We start from the raw sequence: 15,705 nt of genomic DNA, 5'->3' as shown, positions 1-15,705 counted from the left end.
AGGAAAAATTGTAATAAATTACATTTTTTAAAGAATGGACAAGTATTACAGATATCCAGGAAAAAAAATGTAATTTTTTAAATTAATTGCCCGACCTCTTTAACATTTCCCTCTTACTTTTTTTTTTTTTTAACTAGCATTCTCTTAAACTGTTTATTTGACAAGGATTCAACCTGTCTTCCAGTTCAGTTAATCAAACAAATGTGTTTATTATTTATGGTTTAGAATTTTTTTAGCTATTTCATTGTTGATAATATGTAAGTTGGTAGGAGTTTTCTCAAATTCGTAAAAATCTCTAATCAAGTTTATCTTATATGTGAACTGAAAGTGTTCCAAACATTTCAAGTTTTTTTGTGCTGTGACTAATCTTAAATCTTCTTTGAACCAACAACACCCATTAACCAGTTTGTCACTGGTATCTCATCACAGTGGTAGATTATGAATTTTTGGTTATCTTATCTGATAGGAAAGAATTTGCATTTTGACTGGGCCTTGACAAGAACCTGATCCTCTTCCTGCAAGTTTATATATCTCATAACCAGAAGGACATGCCACATGCCAACTTCTGGCTCTGTACATTTCACACCTTTTCTCATCCATTACCCACATTTTTCCCAATGCCAGGTTTCCAAAGATGCATTCACACTTGGTGTCATTGACTGTGAGTCCATGCTGGGTGAGCTGTCCCAGTGGGTGGGGAGAGAATCCCTGGAACTATGAGCAGTCACTTAACTACATGCTAAAGACATGCAAACCACACAGTATACCCCTAAACTCTAGCAGTTCCCTTTGCTGAAGCTCGAATGCCATTATTCAACAGCAGGGAAACTATGCTTGAAGGAGAGCCTGAATAGAAAGAGACAGTAGTCTTAACTGGTCACGCTTAAGTGTTAAATACTCCTATACACTGAGTGTTTGTGTTCCTCCAAAATTCATGCGTTGAATCCCTAATCCCCAATGTGATGGTGTTTGGAAATGGGTCCTTTGGGAAGTATTTAGGGCTAGGTTAGGTCAAGAGGATGGGGCCCTCATAATGGAATTAATGCCCTTTTGAAAGAGGATCCTTGTGTGTCTCTCCCTCTCCATTGCCTCCTTTCACTACCCATCACCCCACCTTGTAAGGACATAGAGAAGATGTTTGCTGTCTGCAAACCAGGAAGAAGGCTTTCACCAGACCTTGAGTATGTTAGCACCCTGATGTCAGACTTCCCAGCCTTCAAAACTGTGAGAAATTTCTGTTGTTTAAGCCACCCAGTCCGTGGAATTTGGTTAAAGTAGCCTGAACAAACTAACTCAAATATCTTATATTTATAAGTTTCACGGATCACATAACCATGGGAAGGCATCACAAGGGTCCATCCTAGGTCCTGGGAAAAGTCTGAGCAAGCGAGGAGCCTGAAACTGAAGCCTCATTTGCTTCCTGGTACATCTGCCTTGGCTGTTAAACTATCCTAAGAATCCCCAAGATATGCCCCCCTTGCCACTTAACCCCTTGGAGTTTGGCTTCTACCCTCCCTTCTTATAATTCATCAAGGAACAGCTAACCACTCACTGCATTATCTTTCCCCCAGTCTTTATTCTTCTCAGTCCTCTGCCTTCTTTCTCTGAACCAAGTTACTCCCTTGCCTCTCATTGAACACCTTCCTGACTCATTCACCTCCCATCTATCTTGCCCACCCTCCCATCTCCCCTCTGTTCTCCCTGAATGATGGTGCCTTCCCAAGTTCTGCCCCTGACTCCTCCTCCCTTCTCTCTTCAGAGCACTCTTCCTTGGAAATCTCACTCGCAGACTTCCATTATGACTGCAGTGTGTCCAGTCTCCTCCTCTCTAGAAAGGAGCTTTCTCTCTAGAGCCAGTTTAGTTGCTCGCCAACAACTCCCCAACACTTTAATCCACTGTCTTTCTCTCCCCTCTTCTTGCCTCCTCTTGTCTATCAATGCTGAGAGATCACTGTTGACTCCTGTTTCACCCTCAGCCACCACATCCCCTTCTCCCCTTTCCTACTGCCACTGCCCTGCTTCTATCCTTAGCATCTCTTAACTACAGTCAAGAGAATTCCACTTATTCAAGAGAATTCACAACCTAGTACTTCCCCACCTCCTTCCACCCAGATGGTTTTTCCTTCTCTTTAGAACTGCTACATGCTTTTTATTTCTCTGATAGAATCTAATATTTCATCTTGTTTTTATATGGCAATAACACATATAAAGCGTTCATAATGTGCTAAGCATTTTGCACTATCTCATATGATACTCACACCCACCCTCTATTATTATTAATATGATCATTGTTTCTATTTTTAATGAGGAACCAGAGCCTTAGGGGGAAAATGAGTAATTTGCTCAAGATCATATAGAAAGTGGCAGAGCGAGAAGGTTAGACACAGTTCTCAGGCTACAAATAATCATAAGCTTAATAAACGATAACAATAGCTACTATTTGTTGTGCACTTGCCACATGCTCTATAAACCTTGCATTATCCTATGAGGTACTATCATCTCCTTCTCACAGAAGTGAAAACTCTAAAAGACCCCAGAACTTACCCCCCTAAGGTCTCCTAGCTGGTAATGCCAAAGTTAGTACTGGAACACAGGTCATTTGCCTACAGAGCCTAAGCTAGTTACCATGTCACCATACTGCCTCCCTCTCTGTTGACTTCAGCTTTATTGTCTTGGCCTTTCTGCCTTACAGTAATCTTCCTGAAGGCAAGGCCACTACTGATTCATTTTTTTCATACTAAAGATAACTTTTTTTATTTCAAAATAATTTCAAAATTACAAAAAGTTGCAAAAACAGTACGATTTCTTTTCCTGAATCATTTCAGAGTCCCTTACCAACAATGTTGCTCTATAAACTATTAATGATTTAGCATAAATTTCCTCTGAAGTATTCCTCTATATTACTACAATAAAACCATCAAAATGAGGAAATTAACATTGATACATCATTACCATCTAATCTCAGATGCCATCCAATTTTTACCAATTGTCCTACTTATGTTCTTTGTAGCAAAAGGATCCAGCAGAGACTTAAACATTTAGTTCTCTATGTCTTTAGTCCCCTTCAGTCTGGAATAATTCCTTAATCTTTACTCAGTATCTGTGTCTTTGACATTTTTGGAAATTGCAGTTCAGTTATTGTAAAATGTGCCTCAATTTGAGTCTGTCCAATATTCTCTCATGATTAGATTCAGGTTACAGGTCTTTGGCAGTAATATCTCAGAACTGATACTCAGTTCCTCTGTCTTCCTATCAAGTGGTCAATTGCTTTTCAAACTTTCTGTCATAGGGTTAACTTTGAAAATTGGATTAAGATGATACCTGACAGATTTCTTCAAGATGCTCTTTTGTCCTCTTAAATACATAAATATTTTGTGAGATGCACCTCTTTGAGATAATGTTATTATTGGCTCCCCATTCAACTTTTACCCAGTTAGCTTTCATACCCATAAATGTTTCTTGGCTTAATTGCTACCAAAATGGTAAAAAGTGGTGATGTTCTCCTCCAAGTATTCCTTCTAGATTTATTAGTCATTATTCACTTCTCTCAATTTATTTATCCACCTATTTATTTATACTAGTAGGGACTCATGGATCCTATTTATTCAGTAAGTTATAATTATTTGTTAACATTACCTATTCTGAAGCTCAAATTATCCAAGGTGAGTGTGAATGTGTGGTGTGAGTGTGGGAGTCCCTTCAAGGAGGCTGCCGTGTTCTTTAGCATGTTTCCATTATTCCTTATGACCTGGGGCATACCAGGCTTCTCTTGTACTTTCCCTGTCCTGGTCCAGGAATCAGTCATTTCTCTAAGCAATCATGGCTCCTTTTAATAGAAAATGGTATTTAGAAATCAAGATCTGGTCTGTAGGTGTGCTTGTTATGATTGCGGTGTCACTGTTCTGTAGCTCTCTCAGTGGCCAGAGCTAGAAAGCTAGCAAACAAGTGCGTGTGTGCATGTGTGTGTGTGTGTGTGTATGTATGTAAAACAATAAGTTTACATCAATACTTTCAATTCCGATCTAAGATCACATAGTTCATCCCATTTTTCTCTTTTTTACCAAATTTATAACTCTCTTCTTAAATAGTATGAAACCATGATCTCCAAAGTATTTATTTATTGGGCCAACCTCCCTATATATACCCAGTCTCCTAATGCTGCCACATATCCCACCCCCCCAACCCTCTTTCTGGATACCCTTCTCACCCTACTGAGGCTCTTATTTCCCATGCCAGCCTGTCCCCACCCGAACTCTGCATCTTACCTTCCTATACAGTAGCCACTCTTGCTTATCTCAATCTAATGGCTTCTGGACTGAATTATTCAAAAAGCTCACTAATTTTATAATGAATTTCTGAACTGGCACAATGTTCTTTGCTGAAGGAAAACTCAATTCACATTTTTAACTGTTTATTTTTGAGAGGGAGGGAGGGAGGGAGGGAGGGAACGAACACAGGCAGGGGAGGGACAGAAAGGGAGAGGGACAGAGGATCCGAAGCAGGCTCTGCACTGACAGCAGAGAGCCTGATATGGGGCTCAAACTCACAACCCATGAGATCATGACCTGAGCCAAGGTCTGATGCTTAACCAACTGAGACACATAGGTGCCCCTCACATATTTTTAATCAGATAAAATAAATCATTGTCCACTTGAGGTTTTTCTACATGAATGTTAGTCTTTATTAAGAAAATACAATTTATACTTTATTATAAAATAATTCCTTGGCAAAAAGAAAGACTAAAAATTAAGTTCTTATTAAGAAGTCTAAATTCAACTTTTAGAAAGCTCAAAGTATCAACCAAAACTTCATCATTTTCCATCCACACCCAGCCTCCCCCCATGTCCATGAGAGTTCCTGACCTTCATTTTTTTCCAGTTCACTACTAAGGAAATAATGTTTAATTTTTTTCCCAAAAATGTCTTTGTCACTTCATGAATTTAAACTGATTACCCTTAGTTTTTCTCTGTCTAGGCTCTCGATTGCCTGAAGTTTAAAACCCTATTTCCATGACACACATTGCTAACTGCTTTTGCCAAGACTCTACTTTCTCCTGAGGCTTGCTCACTTCAAGCCCATCCACCAAGAGTTCTTCTACTGGGAACATAGCTTCTCTACTACACATCTTGATCCAGGATACTTTTCCTTTCTAACATTTCAAAACCATAAATATATTATAAAAGGGCATATACAGCTTTCTCACAAATATTACATTTCAGTTGGTTGATTTATTTTTAAATTAAGGTGCACACAGATGTGATGTGGTTATAAATAAACAGAACTTGGCTTAAGGTTTTATTACTTTTATAGTTTATCGTAAATATATAAAAAACAAATATATTTTAAAAAATAGTTGTTCTTCGGGGCTGCCAGAGAGATTAAAGAGTATGACAACCAGTAAACAAAGTTATGGCATCCATATTTCTTAGGCTTAAATTAAAACCTCTAGGGACAGGGGCGCCTCCCTGGCTTAGTCAGTAGGGCAGGCAACTCTTGATCTCAGAGTCATGAGTTCAAGCCCCATGCTGGACATAAAGCATACTAAAATGAAATAAAACTAGAGACTTTTGTGAAGGGCTGGATTGGAAATTTCAGTGACTACTGAATAAATGCTACCAAGAAACTTCAAGTCCAACTTATCGATATTAAGGTAAGACAAGAGCTGAGTTTCTAGTACCATCATCCACAGATTGTATAACAATAAGTCATATGTATTATCACATGCATTCCTCACAAGAACCCTTCAAGATAAGCAAGAGTTCTAACATGATTGCACAAGCTCACGCCTCTTCGACGTGGCAGAGCTAAAATTCAATCCCACGTCTTCATTCACCCCACACATCATGCTGCCTCTCAAAACCAGATTATGTTTGTAATAGGTTTACAATTCCTTAACCACATCTTATGCTGTGCAGCCAAACTCCCTTCTACCTAATGAGGTAGATAAATCAAGCCAATCAAGTCTAAACTCATGGGGAGAATGCCTTCTGAAAAGATGTTTTCATTAAGGTAACTGGCTTATTCAAAAAATTATTTTCCCTTCACGATAAAGAGCAAGGTTTCTAAAGAAATCCCACACTAGATTATATTAAAAACTCAGAAAACCCTTCTGATATTAATTATGTATTTTTTTAACTGACAAAGTAGAATGAATGCTTTTTCTTCTGGGTTATCATTTTTATATGAAGACAGGACAATAAATTCCATTCATAGACCTTTTCACAGATGGCTATGCTACAGCGATGAGAATATAGGGCAGGAAAAAAGAGTCAGTTATTTAATAGTCATTGCGAAGCCCAAAAATTACCATTTCACTTTTTGATGAATATATTATGTCTACCACTTTAACTTATTGAAAATTCTAAGAATTCTATCACTATGAGCAAAATGTGGTGCTTAACAATTATAAAACTAACATTATTTTTAAAATTCACAAAGTTATACAGAAGAAAATTAAAATCACATACACCCTCATCATCAAATGATTAACAACTGGTTTCTCTTAAATGTCTTTTCCTGCATTTGCATACTTGGCTTGTTTTTGCACAATTAGGATCTTATAGCAGACTTTCATGTTCTGCTCTTTGTCCATTTATACTAGCATTTTCCCATGACATTCAACTATAATGTGACGTTAGTAGATGAATAACAGTCTTTGCGATGTACCCCAATTTATTTAACCATTATTTGTTTAACTCTATTATTAGAAATGTTGGCTTTTTTATTTTCACTATTAAAAATAGCAATGCAATAAATACCTTTGCAATAAATCTTTGGCCACAACTTTGGATAGATTCCTAGAAGTAAAATTATTGCATGAAAGGACATGAACTTTTTTAAGAATGTTGATTCATATTGTTAAATGCATTTCTAGGAAAATTGTACTGGCTTGTACTTCAACCAGACTATCAAAAAAAAAAAAAAACAAAAAACCTCTTTGTAGCACTTCATATTTTAACATTATTTTGCCAGTTTGCTAGTCTAAAAATGATCTCATTGTTTTAATGTGGATGCATTTGACTATTAATAGAACCAAATATTTTGCATATGTTGATTTTTCATTTATGTGGGTGTATACATTCGTATTTCCTTCTGTCTTGTATCCATTTCCCTAATGGGATATTTACATTTTTATTTTCAAATATATTTTTTCATTTGTTAAATAAATAGCTCTTAGCATATTTGTTGCCAATATTATTTACCAGTTAATCATTTGCTTTTAATTTTTATGTAGTCAAATGTTCCACTATGTATTCGGAGCTCATAATGTTTAAAACATGTCATTACACATTTTGGTAAATAGAATAATTTATCTATCAATTTGTTCATTGTGGTTGGACAAGAGACAATAAAGCAAGCTGTTTGAGGAGTCTAGTAATCTCTTATCCAGCAGTTTTCACAGGTAGTTTTGGAGAGTAGTTAATTATTCAAAATCACTCTTCCAAACTCAGCTTTCCATAACCCTGAATGAAGCTTTGAATTAACCTGGGCCCTTTGGAAACTTTGTCTCCAGACATAATACAATTTCCTAATTATAAGAAGTAAATCTTATCAAAAGCACCCCAAGAGTCTTCCAGGGGACATCAAATGCTCATTGCCACATAATATTTTGATGTGTTAATTATAAATGAATGTGAAACATAAGGACTATATTTCCTCTAAATAAACAAGAATATAAAGTGGAAGGGTGCCTGGTCAGTTATATCTGGGACAATTTGGAAGGAAAAAGGAGTTTAACTCAAACCTAAAATATAATTCATTTACCAACTGTATATCTGATCTCAAAATAAGTCGAGTCTCTTATGATCACAGTAATGTGATCTTCTGAGAGAAGATAGGAATTCCAGATATAGGTCTCTTCAACCTACATTCCAGGGCCCTTTGTGGCAATATTTTTAGAAAGAGGGAAGAACATACAAAGTATATCCCTTCCCCTTTCATTTCAGTTCTGACAGTATGAAATATTAAGATTCACATCAAGCCAGAGGAATCCTCACCATTGCACTCCACACTGAGCCCGCCCAAGTGAGTGTAAGAGAGACCAGCACTGGTGGCAAAGAGTTACCTTCGAGGAATCGAGCTGATGCTAGCCAAAACTGCCATCTGTCCACAGTGAAATCTGTCAATTGTGGCTATTTATGAAATCTCTAGTTGAGCCTATGAATGGCTCAGTCTTACCTTGCCTACTCAATGTTACTCTCTTATCCAAAATCTTACTAAGACTTATACTTGTTCTTCTGAAAGGAGACAAGTATAGAATTGTCCCTAAAAATGTTCATGAAATACAGTGTTACGGTAAGAAGTGAAAAGAGGCTGGATTTTGGAATCAATCCTAGGCTCAAATCCTGAGGATACTTGCTATGTAATATTGGCTATGTCATTAACATCTCTATGAAATGGGAAAAGTGATGTCTCTCTGGCCTCACTCACTGGTGGTGGGAAAGAGCCACCAAGAAAACAAACCCACGTGTCTGGCCAGCCGTAGCAGCTTGGTGTACGACACTTGCAGAGGCCTGCCTTGTGATTTTCCAAGTCACACAACAAAGTGGGATTGGGGAGAGCAATGGAAACAGAGGTGTGTGTAAGATTTAAAATATCACGGGAATGTTTAGCCTTCATTTCATTTTTCAGGAGTAATCAACATTCTTTTCACATGATACATCTATGTTTGCAGAACACCAGGATGCACAAAGGGTCTGATGCCTGTTTGTTTTATTTACTATCATTATCTGGAATTACTTAGAAATAAACAGAAAACCACAGATGGAGAAAATGCCAGTCTAGCAAAAAAAAAAAAAAAAAAAAAAAAGGTCTTTGTTCAGTTCCAAAACCGTTAACAAATATTTCCTAAGCAAGATGAGCTTCAGACTCTCTCTTTCAGCCAGCAGACCATGCAAGGGATTACTAGGGATTCCTAAAGCAATCCATTTTTGCTCTCCAATAGGCAATCTTTTTGCCAAACCCCACCTCCTAAAACTCAAATACTCTAGGTCAATTCTGCCTTCATTTTTACCTTAAGTCGGTTCACAAAGTTACTGATAACACCAAGTGAGTGGACTCCAAATGTCTCTCAAAGCCAGAGCAGAAAGAGGGATGGAAAAGCTTAAGGGAAGATTCCTTATCTCAAGACTTTCTATAGAATTCTTTATATTTAAAGAAATACCACTGAAATGTGAAGCCCTCCATAAAATTTTGCAGCACTTAAAAATATTATTGTGCCATAAATCCATGGCTAATTTATCTCAAGGTTTTAAGACATTTGTAACATTTTTGTAACTTAATATGTAAAGGAGAAATTTTTCTAAGAATTAACTGTATTTTATGAGTTTTACCATACCTCAGAGCAAATGAAACCCAAACCATCATCAGTTTTCAGCTTATTCCTCATCATAGCTTAACAATGGACTTTTTTGCATAAAACCAGAGGCAACATATTTTCTAAGACAACGTCAAATTCAGGTATCAGGTTTCTTCTTTCCTCCCACACACAAAAAATTATTTCTATATTCATAAGCACACAGGGAATACCGTACTTAGCAGGTTGAGAGCACAAACTTTAGAGTTAGATAAGAAGGATTTTCTAGATTTGCCATCAAGGATTTGTGTGACCTTGGGGACATGCTCTACCATTTCTAAGCCTCAATCCCCAGATTTCTAAATTGGGCTGAATAGCGTGACCTTTGAAATAGGAGAAAAATCATAATAATTATACTCTACCTCAAAATACGTGAACTGTGTTCCAAGATAGCAGTGGTAAAAGTTCACAATGCACAGAATATTTATGCAGACATTTTATTGTTATCCTTTTTTTTCCCCCTTAAAACACAGACACGCAAATTCTCAAAGCCTCTGGAGTTAATCATTCTTCTTCCTTCTACTCCCAATACTTAAGTTAATTCGCTGCCTTTTAGCACCATGCCTAGAGGATCACAGAATAGAAAAAACACGGGTACCTCAGATCAATGCTCCTTATAAAATATATGTTTCCTTTATAAGTCAGAGGTTTCCATATGCACGATCTTCAAGAAGTCACATCCCCTCTTTTTCTTTCGGTTTGGTGGGTTTCACGGGATGAAGGCTGATGCCTTCTCTGGGTCTACCATCAAGGATTCATTCTGAAACGTGTAACATTACATAATAAATAAGTCCATTATGCTGAAGTGAATATCCAAAATGAGAAAATGAGATCTTAAAACTATCTGCATAATTACTCTTACCATGTCTGACCATTACCACAAATAATTTCTCTTGATTTTAGCAAGCAAGCCTCACTATATTTTTCATAAAATGAAGTTTGTGATGAACACTGCCCAAAGAATGCAGCAGATTCCATTTCACTAATAAGCTTGAGGTTGGCTGTAGGCTTTTTGGAAATGATTAAATATGACAGACATAAGACATGTTTAAGAGTGTGTGAGGTGGCTGAATGGCAAAACTTGACTGAAACGAGAGAGAAAAGATATTTTAGCTTAAGTTTAAGGGCCAATGTGGGCTGGAGAAGGGTATGGGCTGGAAGCATAGGGAACAATTGAGATACTGGGAGACAGGAAAGAAGCCAGAGAAAGTTTCTAAGCAATAGGGAAAATTCTTCCAGGATCCATTAGACCTAGATTATTTTTTCTTGGTGTCCTAAACTAGGAAATTCCTAAAATCCTTCCAAACTTAGTTGCAGCAGGCATTTTCCAAGAGACTTTTTTTGGCTGATAAAAAGATTAGTAGACACCAACCTTAGTGGAGGAGAGCTATAGTTGCATCCTTACACAGATTTGTGAAAAGACAAGAGTTAAAACAACAGAGACACCGTCAACAGCACTCCATGACTGAGGCAAAAATGCTTTGTATTTTCAAGAGTGAAGGGTGACCAGTGCAGATGAGAAGTGTGAGAACTCTACTCAATCAAGCAAGACCTGCTATTCTGGATTAAGGATGTGTACAGGGTGGGAATGAAAAGCAGATCAGACCACAGAACCAATGTGATGCAAGAGAGAGACAACAGAAACAGGTCAGCTACCATGAGAGTCTATCTTAAGAAACCAAGTGCCCTGCGGGGGGAACACAAAGGTCTTGAGGACAGGTTGCCATTCTCCCAGGCTCCCCCATTTCCTCTCCACATGGCCTTGGTCAGGTTACACTCTCCCAGCCAGGTTCCTCATCTGAGCAAATATCCGACCTTTACCCTCACTGTGCACTCATCTGAGCAAATATCCGACCTTTACCCTCACTGTGCACGTTGGTGAACACACTTCACACCAAAAAGTGTGAACTGATCGTCAGCAGTGTGAATTCTTTCCTCCAGCAATATAAACCCTCCTAGGTCAGTGTTCTGTAGATGTGGTGGGAGGGCATCTATCCTCCTCCCCGTAAAAACACTTCCATTTCCTTGAAGAAAGTGATTAAGTCACCTCTTGGAACCCTGGTACCCTTCGGGAGGAAAAAAAATAGTAAGTTTTCACAAACAAACGCAGACTCTCTTATTCTTCCTCCCCTCCCCCAAAGATTCAATTAACAAGAGGGAAAAGGTGGCGTGTTTTCAACAAGTTCTTCACGCTGAATTGCTTAGAGATGTACATTAGCCCTCCTTTTAGTAATAGGAAAAAATTATCTCGTCATGACTCGACTCTTTCCCACCTCCAGCGGAGGTTTGCAATCAATCAGCCGGACAGCAAGATTGATTTTCTAATTAAGCCGGCATTTGTATCTGCTCGCAGAGCCACAGAAGGCTTCCCTACTGTATCTTCCCAATGCGTTCCTACTTGTATTCGTTTACCCTCACGTTTAAGACCCTTTCAAAGTTGGGGCTGGGGGGTAGATAGCCACTCTCTCTGAGCAAATATCCAATAGGATAACTGCCTGCTTCGGGGGAGAATTACGTGAAGTTACAGAGCGGAAGAGAGAAACATGAACAGGAGCCCATTTGGGTTTGATTTGGCTCACATGTGGATGAAATCTGCCACCCTGGCCCTGTCCCCCTCTCCACCTCCTCCCACCCCCAGGCCCAGCCAGGATACAGCTCCACAGCTCCACTGGCCCAAACAGATGGCTGGGGGAGGGGGGAGGGAGGGCAGACTCTTAGCATTTCGAAAAGCTCCATTTCAAGCCCTGCTTGCCAAAAAGGTATAGCGGGCTTTTATGCCGGCCTCTGTGATGAGATGTGCTGGTGATTTAATTTACTTAGGGGAAGAATATGAAACCCTGAAACGGCTCAGCCGGATTAAGCTTCCTCAGGGACTCCCCCCGGAGGAGAAAACTTACTTTAGCAATTCTGGATCCTATGGGCCCGTGCCTTGTTGATCAGGACCTTCCTTCAGTGAGAGACACCGGGGAATAAAGCTAAAATCAGTGAGAAAAGCTTGCATCTTTTTAGTTCGTTCCTGGTACATCCATTACCTAATGTTTTATTTAAAAACTCAGTCTTTCACTAATTCGAAATACTAATTTCAATTTCGGGAACATTCTGACCTGACCTGGGATGGAGTTTATTTATGCTCAGTGTTAAAAAAGAAAGGAAGTGAGAGAGAAGGAAAAAAAAAAAAAAGAGAGAAGAAAGAAACAGATGAGGAGGGTGGCTGAGGCAAGGTGACTAGGGGGTGGCCATGTGTGATGGGCTTAGTTAAGAAACAATTTGTTTTAAAGACCTTAAAAAAATAGCCTTTCAACTAGCATCATTCATATCCATTAAGTAGCTGCTGGACTTTGATGGCACCGCTCCAGTCATTCATGTCCCCCTGGGCTACGCAAACAACATGCTCCAAATTGAACTCCTCGTCTTTCCCGGAAGCCACGTCCTCTTTCTGACCTCTCTATTTCTGTATATGGCACCTCTGTGCTCCTAGTCATCAGGCGAAAACCTGGGGATCACTGTGGACTCCATTCTCCCTTGACCCCCAGCCTCTCCTGTGTGCTGTGCTCTATTTCACTGCCAGGGTAATATCCTAATTCTTTCCAGAGAGTATCTTAGAGTCTGTCATCCCATGCTCAAGGACATCCAGTGGCTTCCCACTGAATCCTACTGAGGCATAGACTCCTCAGTTCAGCAGGTCTCTTTAGATTTTCTGATGTGATGTCCATGTTTTGATGGTTTGCATGAGGAGGGCGGTACCACCCCCAGAGCATTTGGAAATCGTGTCAGAGTTGTGTTTGTTTGCCTCAGTGACTGGAGGTCAGTGTCATTTAATGAGTAGGACATTAACATTACTACAAGTTTAGCCAAACTTCACTCTTCCTCCAAACATATTTCCCCTGGTTATGACCTTATCCAAGTTTAAATCAATCCCACGTGCCATCTCTTTCATACAAACTGTCCTGACCACCACCATCCTGCCTCAACATGCATGCACGCACACACACACACACACACACACACACACAGGACTTCATCTTTCACTTTCCTGAATATCGCTTATGGAATTCATCACAATCTGACTTTTACAAATAAATTGGCCTAATTATCTCTCCATTAAATTATAAACTCCTTGAGTACTCATTATTTACCTCTCGCACAAGTTACACAAGGCTTTGGATACACCAAGTACTCAACATGTAATCATTAAATTGATCTGGGATGAGGATCAGGAGGAGGCCCAGGAAGACAGGCAGATCCTGAAAGACTGAGTAGCGCTGGCAAGGGCAGATCATATTCTTAGAAAGGGGAAGACCAGCCAGGCTGAGGGATCTAGCTCACACGAGCAGTCTGAGAATGAGACAGTCCTCGAGATGAGAGGTGATTCAGCAAGAGCTCAAGTCCTTGGTGGTCAGGCAGAAAGAAGGGCAAAGAAGACACCAATGAACAGCTCACAGAGGCGTCAGGAAACAAAAGGACAATTCAGAATCAAAAGTGATCTCAATAAATGATTAAGAACCTGGGTGCCAGTGGTCTTGGCAGGTTGTACCCAGGGCCTCACGGCAGATAAAGGGGAGCAGCTGCGTGGCAATGGACCTGAGACACAGCTGGATTCACGTTTTGCCCCAGGCTCTGAGCTTTTGTGTGGTTCCTCTGAGGGTGGACATCAATCCGGCTCCATTAGCATGAGCTCTGCAGGAGGGACAGCCCACTGGGAGCATTTGGCCTGTGTATAAGCAAGAGGCAACAGAAGCTGTTAGAAGGCAGAGCTGGGGGTAGGAACATTAGCTGCCTAGCTGTTTGAAGGGAAAGGCTACAGGTAGGAGAAGGAGAAAAGCAATATTTCAGAAGCACGCTCCACTGAGGTAACCTGGACATACGACTAATGGTTGGGAAGAAAAGTGACGTTGCGGAAGAGAAACAATACTTGAGAGGGAATTTTGCAGAGGGCATGGGGGAGGAGAAATGCTGAACAGATAAGTCCATAAGTAACAGCAACTATGCTAGGTGCTAGGATTGAAACCATGGAAATAGAAAGAGAGAAATGAGAGAATGTGCTTATAAAGAAGACTTCGAAGGCAATGGCAATGACATCTCAAAATGCAGAGTCTCCCGGGACTCTGTGGAGAGAACAGAATCAAGTAGTCAAAGAGAAAGACTAGAGAGAGCACAGAGAAAGATCCTTTGACTGGCAAGATCACATTAATGTGTTATAACCCATAAACTGGGAGAAGGAACCGGAATGAGTTATAAGAAACTGAAATTAAGAGGGGGGGGGCAGTGGTACGCCTGGGTGGCTCAGTCAGTCAAGTATCTGACTTCAACTCAGGTCATGATTTAAAAGTTCATGAGTTCAAGCCCCGTGTCGGGCTCTGTGCTGATAGCTCAGAGCCTTGGGTCTGCTTCAGATTCTCCCTCTCTCTCTCTCTGTGCTTCCCCCCTTGTGTTCTATCTCAAAAAAACATAAATACACATTTAAAAAATTAAAAAGATTTTAAAATGGAAAATCCATATATTTTGGAAAAGTAAAAACCATGAACTACAGCAAGAATAACCAAGAAAATGCATCCGTGACTATTTATTGGAGAATTTGTGTGACGTACCTTATTAGACAGGTGATATTTGAAATATACCTCAAGAAATAGGAAGAATTTCAGTAGGTAAAGAGAAAAGAACCAAGCATTTGTAGGTGATGCAGACATTATGAACAGCAAGTAGCCCAGAATCAGGCAAGTACATCCCAAAGATAGAAGACAAGTGTATTGGACAAAAGAGAATGGAGGAGAGGAGAGAAACAAGAAGAGGTGATTTGCACCACTGGAAAACTGGATCATCATGTAGCTGGTGGCCAGCCATTCAATGTCATGGAAAGGAAGGCACACATGGCATGGGGATATTGAGAAAATATATTCACTGATATATGAAAAAGTTACTTGACTTTAAAAAGTTATATGCATCCCCATGTTTATTGTAGCATGATTTCCAATAGCCAAGATATGGAAGCAGCCCAAATGCCCAGCAATAGATGAGTGGCCAAAAAAGATGTTGTATACATACACAATGAAATATTACTCAGCCATAAAAAAGAATAAAATCGGGGCACCTGGGTGGCTCAGCCAGTTAAGCATCCAACTTTGGATCAGGTCACGATCTCATGGTTTGTGAGTTCAAGCCCCACATTGGGCTCTGTGCTGACAGTTCAGAGCCTGGAGCCTGCTTCAGATTCTCATTCATTTTCTCTCTCTCTCTCTCTCTCTCTCTCTCTCTCTCTCTCTCTCTCTCCCCCTCCCTCCCTCCCTCCCTTCCTCCCTCCCTCTCCCTCTCATTCTCTCTCTCTGCCCCTCCCCTGCTCGTGCTCTCTTTCT

General features: G+C 39.7%; 1 long non-coding RNA gene across 1 annotated transcript in view; it reads right to left on the bottom strand.

Annotated features, from left to right (window-relative positions):
* LOC115523912 overlaps window positions 1-15,705 on the bottom strand; it is a 281,260-nt gene that overhangs the window by 123,809 nt on the left and 141,746 nt on the right. The window contains exon 3 of the long non-coding RNA XR_003971883.1: window positions 9,954-10,115. This is a non-coding gene — a long non-coding RNA (uncharacterized LOC115523912). The remainder of the gene's footprint in view (window positions 1-9,953; window positions 10,116-15,705) is intronic.

The sequence above is a fragment of the Lynx canadensis genome, chromosome C2 (assembly GCF_007474595.2).
Source record: "Lynx canadensis isolate LIC74 chromosome C2, mLynCan4.pri.v2, whole genome shotgun sequence".
NCBI lineage: Eukaryota > Metazoa > Chordata > Mammalia > Carnivora > Felidae > Lynx > Lynx canadensis.
The sequence above is the reverse complement of the archived record's forward strand: the minus strand, read 5'-3'. Positions and strand labels throughout refer to the sequence as shown.